Source organism: Arachis stenosperma, chromosome 1, assembly GCF_014773155.1.
Source record: "Arachis stenosperma cultivar V10309 chromosome 1, arast.V10309.gnm1.PFL2, whole genome shotgun sequence".
Lineage (NCBI taxonomy): Eukaryota > Viridiplantae > Streptophyta > Magnoliopsida > Fabales > Fabaceae > Arachis > Arachis stenosperma.
The window spans coordinates 101,032,039-101,038,038 of record NC_080377.1 but is presented as its reverse complement, the minus strand read 5'-3'; the positions used below and the strand labels follow the sequence as shown (position 1 = coordinate 101,038,038).

Genomic DNA, 6,000 nt, shown 5'->3' with positions numbered 1-6,000 from the left:
ACTTGTTGAATTTTAATTTCTGCACTCTGATGACTTGCTTTCTTTCTTTATGCCTTTAAATTCAAGCAACTAACTCACTGACTCACTAACTATTTGAATTAATTCCTCAACTGATATAACCATACTCTTCCATTAACCAAGAGTATTTCACTTGTTTGTTGCCTGTGCTGTGTTCTTGTATGACAGGTAGGAGAGGAGAGACATCAACTCCTCCATATACCGAACCAGAGAGGACCCTTCATAAACTTAGAAGGGAAGCAAGAGGGAAGAGAGTACTGGGAGAAGAAGAATCTGAAGGAGAATCTGAGGACAATTTTGAGGAAGCTCTAGATCTCAACATGGATAGAGAAGTTCACAACCATGAGAGAGCTGATGGAAACAATGCCATTCCCGAGAGGAGGGTTCTTGGTTCATACATAAACCCAACCTCTGGGAATTGTGGTAGCAGCATTCAAAAACCACCCATTCAGGCCAACAATTTTGAACTCAAACCACAGCTAATATCACTGGTGGAGAATCATTGTTCATTTGGTGGGAGTGCTAATGAAGATCCAAACCAACATCTCACAAAATTCCTGAGAATTTGCGACACTGTGAAGTCCAATGGAGTCCAGGAAGATGCCTATAAACTGCTCTTGTTCCCATTTTCACTTAGGGACAAGGCAGCTAAGTGGCTGGAATCATTCCCAAGGGGGAGCCTAACAACCTGGGATGAGGTGAAAAGAAAGTTTCTGGCACGTTTCTACCCCCCACAAAAGGTCAATAGGCTTCGATCTGAGGTTCAGACTTTTAGACAACAAGATGGTGAAACTCTCTACGAGGCATGGGAGAGGTTCAAGGATTTGACAAGGAAATGCCCACCAGACATGTTCCATGACTGGGTGCAATTGCATATTTTCTATGATGGACTTTGTTATGAATCAAGGAAGGCTGTAGACCATTCATCAGGAGGTTCATTAAACAGGAAAAAGACTGTGGAAGAAGCCATTGAAGTGATTGAGACAGTGGCTGAGAATGAGTACTACTATGCTTCAGAGAGACACAACACTAAGGGAGTCATGGAGCTGAACCTTGTTGATACAATTCTAGCCCAAAACAAGGTGTTTGCCAAGCAACTAGCAGAGCTCACCAGAAAATTAAAAACAAATCAAGTGGCTGCAATACACACACAAGATCAAGAGGAAGTAAGCACTGAAGGAGGTGATTGGGAAGAGGCCAACTATGTGGGAAATCAACAAAGGCAACCATATGATCCACATTCCAACACTTACAACCCAGGCTGGAAAAACCACCCAAACTTTGAGTGGGGAAACCAGCAAACCCAACCACAAAACCACAAACCTTACAACCTCAACCAACATAACAATTCCACATACCAAAACTCCAACCAAAGATCATACCAAGCCACACAAAACACTTACTCCCAACCACCATATCATGGCCAAAATAATCAACCTGCCCAACCTAATCCGAACCAACAATTTCAAGATCAATTAAACAGGATAGAAGGAATGCTTGCAACCATGGGTCAAGACATAACCGAATTGAAAGCCTTTAAGGAAGAAGTAAATTCTAACTTGCAAAACCAAGGAGCTGCCATCCAGAAGCTAGAAAATCAAATTGGGTATTTGTCTAAGCAAACCCCTGGGCCAAGCGTTTCTCATGCTGCCAAGGCTATTGCAAGGGAAGAATGTAAGGCCATAACCCTCAGAAGTGGAAAGAAGCTAAAGGAGATCTCAAAGGAAACCACAGAGGATGAAGCAAAGGAAAATGTGAGAGACAAGGAACAGGGACAATCTTTTACACCGTCTGCAACAAAAGAAAAAGAAAAATAGGTCCTGAAGCCTTATACACCCAAAGCACCATATCCTCAACGTTTGATGAAAAGTGAAAAGGATGGCCAATTCTCCAGATTCTTGGAGATTTTCAAGAAGCTTTAAATCAACATTCCGTTTGCTGAGGCAATAGAGCAAATGCCACTCTATGCAAAATTCTTAAAGGAATTAATGACCAAGAAGAGAAGCTGGAGAAATGATGAAACTGTGTTGTTGACTGAAGAATGCAGTGCCATCATTCAACACAAATTGCCTCAGAAATTGAAGGATCCAGGCAGTTTCCAAATCCCCTGCATCATAGGAGAAGTCATGGTGGAGAAGGCCTTGTGTGACTTAGGGGCCAGTATCAATTTGATGTCTCTAACAATGATGAGAAGAATGAAGATTGAGGAAGCCAAACCAACAAGAATGGCCCTCCAATTGGCAGATCGAACTTTTAAATTCCCTCATGGGATAGTTGAGGATTTGTTGGTGAAAGTGGGAGATTTTATATTTCCTGCCGATTTTGTGGTGTTAGATATGGAGGAAGAAGCCAAAGCTTCGATAATCCTGGGAAGACCCTTCCTGGCTACTGCTGGAGCCATCATAGATGTCCAAAAGGGTGAACTCACTCTTAGACTACATGATGAGCAATTGGTGTTTAACGTATTCAAGGCAATGAGCTATCCATCAGAATCACTAAAGGAATGCATGAGGGTGGATGTAGTGGACATTGCAGTACAAGAAACCTTTGAGGAAACAACAAAGGAAGTGGCAGAGGAGGAGTTCACCAAGGATATTGAAGTTAGTGACATCAAGGCTGCTGAAACAACCATGCCAAGCATGCCAGAGAGAGTGAAAGAAGAGAAGGAAGCACCAAAACCTGAGCTCAAAGCATTGCCCCCTAATCTCAAGTATGCATACTTGGGTAGTGATGAGAGCCATCCTGTTATCATTAGCTCTGCCCTGAGCCAAGAACAGGAAAAAAAATTGATCAAGGTGCTACAAACTCATGAAGATGCCATTGGATGGACCCTAGCTGATTTGAAGGGGATAAGTTCATCCATATGCATGCATAAAATCTTGTTAGAAGAGGATGCTAGACCCTCCATTCAAGCTCAGAGAAGATTGAATCCCGTCATGAAAGAAGTGGTACAAAAGGAGGTCATGAAGTTGTGGCAGGCAGGGGTAATCTACCCCATTTCTGATAGCCCATGGGTTAGTCCCATCCATGTAGTTCCCAAGAAAGGTGGCATAACTGTGGTGCCAAATGAGAGGAACGAACTTATACCCACAAGAACTGTCACTGGGTGGAGGATGTGCATAGACTACAGGAAGCTCAATGAAGCCACCAGAAAAGATCATTTCCCACTCCCATTCATGGATCAGATGCTTGAAAGGCTTGCAGGACATGCTTACTATTGCTTTCTGGATGGATACTCAGGCTATAATCAGATAGTAGTTGATCCAAGAGATCAAGAGAAAACATCATTTGTTTGTCCATATGGAGTTTTTGCTTATAGACGCATGCCCTTTGGATTGTGTAATGCACCTGCCACTTTCCAAAGATGCATGCTGTCCATCTTTTCGGACATGATTGAAAAATTTATTGAGGTTTTCATGGATGATTTTTCTGTGTTTGGAGATTCTTTTCCTAGCTGCCTACACCACCTTGCCTTGGTGCTTAAGAGATGCCAAGAGACCAACCTAGTATTAAACTGGGAAAAGTGTCATTTCATGGTCATAGAAGGAATAGTCCTTGGCCACAAAATCTCTAATAGAGGCATTGAGGTGGACAGAGCTAAGGTGGAACTCATTGAAAAACTACCTCCACCAAGTAATGTCAAGGCAGTTAGGAGTTTTTTGGGACACGCTGGCTTTTACAGAAGGTTTATTAGAGACTTTTCTAAAATAGCCAAACCTTTGAGTAACTTGCTTGTCTCTGATACACCCTTTGTATTTGATAAAAATTGCATGCTAGCCTATGAACTTTTGAAGCAAAAACTTTCCTCTGCACCTATCATTGCCCCACCTGATTGGAACTTACCTTTTGAACTGATGTGTGATGCATCAGACCTTGCTATTGGGGCAGTGTTAGGACAAAGGAAAGACAATTTGGTACATGTGATTTATTATGCCAGTAAAGTCTTGAATGATAACCAAAGGAATTACACAACCACTGAAAAAGAACTCTTGGCAATAGTCTTTGCATTTGACAAATTTAGATCCTATCTCATTGGATCTAAAGTCATTTTCTTCACTGATCATTCAGCTTTAAAATACTTACTTGCTAAACAAGAATCCAAACCAAGACTTATTAGATGGGTTCTTTTGTTGCAGGAATTTGACATTGAAATCAAAGACAAGAAGGGTGTAGAGAACAAGGTGGCAGACCATTTATCAAGGATACCATGTGAAGAAGGAAGCACACAAAGCACACATATAAATGAATGCTTTCCTGATGAACAACTCATGGTAATTCACAAAGCACCCTGGTTTGCAGACATAGCAAACTTCAAGGCCACTGGGAGTTTGCCGTTGGAATTTAACAAGCATCAAAGGAAGAAATTGGTAAATGATGCCAAATACTTCATCTGGGACGAACCATACTTGTTCAAAAAATGTTCGGATGGCATACTCAGAAGATGCATATCAGAGGAAGAAGGAAGGGAAGTCTTTTGGGACTGCCATGGCTCTACTTATGGAGGACATTTTGCAGGAGAAAGAACAGCAGCTAAGGTGTTGCAGTGTGGTTTTTATTGGCCCACTATCTTCAAAGATACAAAGGAACTAGTGAAGCACTGCCATGAATGCCAGAAAGTGGGGAACCTGCCAAGAAGAAATGAAATGCCACAACAATTCATTCTGGAACTTGAATTATTTGATGTATGGGGGATAGATTTCATGGGACCCTTTCCCACCTCATACTCAAATAATTACATTCTTGTGGCAGTAGACTATGTCTCCAAATGGGTTGAAGCAATAGCAACTCCAACCAATGATAATAAGGTAGTCATGAACTTCCTCAGAAAACACATTTTTTGCCGTTTTGGGGTTCCAAGAGCAATCATCAGTGATGGAGAAAGCCACTTCTGCAACAAACCATTAGAGGCATTGCTTCTAAAATATGGAGTCAAACACAAGGTAGCCACACCATACCATCCACAGACAAGTGGGCAAGCCGAAATATCTAATAGGGAACTCAAAAGAATCCTGGAAAAGACTGTGGGAACTTCAAGGAAGGACTGGTCGATTAAGCTAGATGATGCTCTTTGGGCATATAGGACAGCTTTCAAAACACCAATTGGAATGTCTCCTTACCAACTAGTATATGGAAAAGCTTGCCATTTGCCACTGGAGTTGGAGCACAAGGCATTCTGGGCCTTGAAACTCTTGAACTTGGACAGAAAAGCTGCTGGAGAAAGAAGGATGTTGCAAATTCAAGAGTTGGAAGAATTTAGAGCTGAAGCTTATGAGAATGCCAAAATTTACAAAGAAAGAGCAAAGAAGAAGCATGACAGCAACATAGCCCCAAGGAAATTTGAAGAGGGACAAAAAGTATTGCTCTACAATTCTAGGCTGAAGCTATTTCCAGGGAAGCTAAAATCAAGGTGGTCTGGACCATTCCTTGTCACCAAGGTCTCCCAATATGGACAAGTAAAAATCATGGAAGAAAAGTCACAACGAACCTTCACTGTGAATGGTCAAAGACTCAAACATTACTTGGGAGATGTGGAGGAGAAGGACAAGGTTAAATATCACCTCAACTGAGGAAGCTGACCGTCAAGCTAATGACGTTAAAGAAGCGCTTATTGGGAGGCAACCCAACCTGAGGTAATACTCCTTTGCTGTTTCTTTTATTTGTTTCAATAAAAAGGTGAAGTAGTTTCTGTGCATTGCAAAGAATTAAGTTTAGTGTTTCGCACCAAACAATGAATTGGTGGATCAATAATTCAAAGGGGAATGTGTGACTCTAAGTTTGAATTATATGAAAGGAACAACCATTCTAAGCAATCACAGAAATGCTTAAAATCCTTAGCAGCAACTTCATTCCAAGGAGAATTCAAGGATTCAAAGAGCAGAGGAGTGAGTAGGAGACTAAGTTTGGTGTTCACACACCAACTTAAGACTCAGACACTTGCCGATACATAGTTGAGCTAACCATTCAAGTGCTTGAGAAGCAAGC

At 41.5% G+C, this 6,000-nt stretch overlaps 1 non-coding gene across 1 annotated transcript; it reads right to left on the bottom strand.

Annotated features, from left to right (window-relative positions):
* Positions 1-764: 764 nt before the first annotated feature.
* Positions 765-868, bottom strand: LOC130948634 (small nucleolar RNA R71). Its single transcript, XR_009073132.1, has one exon. It is a non-coding gene; the product is annotated as a small nucleolar RNA R71 (small nucleolar RNA).
* Between the last annotated feature and the right edge of the window lie 5,132 nt (positions 869-6,000).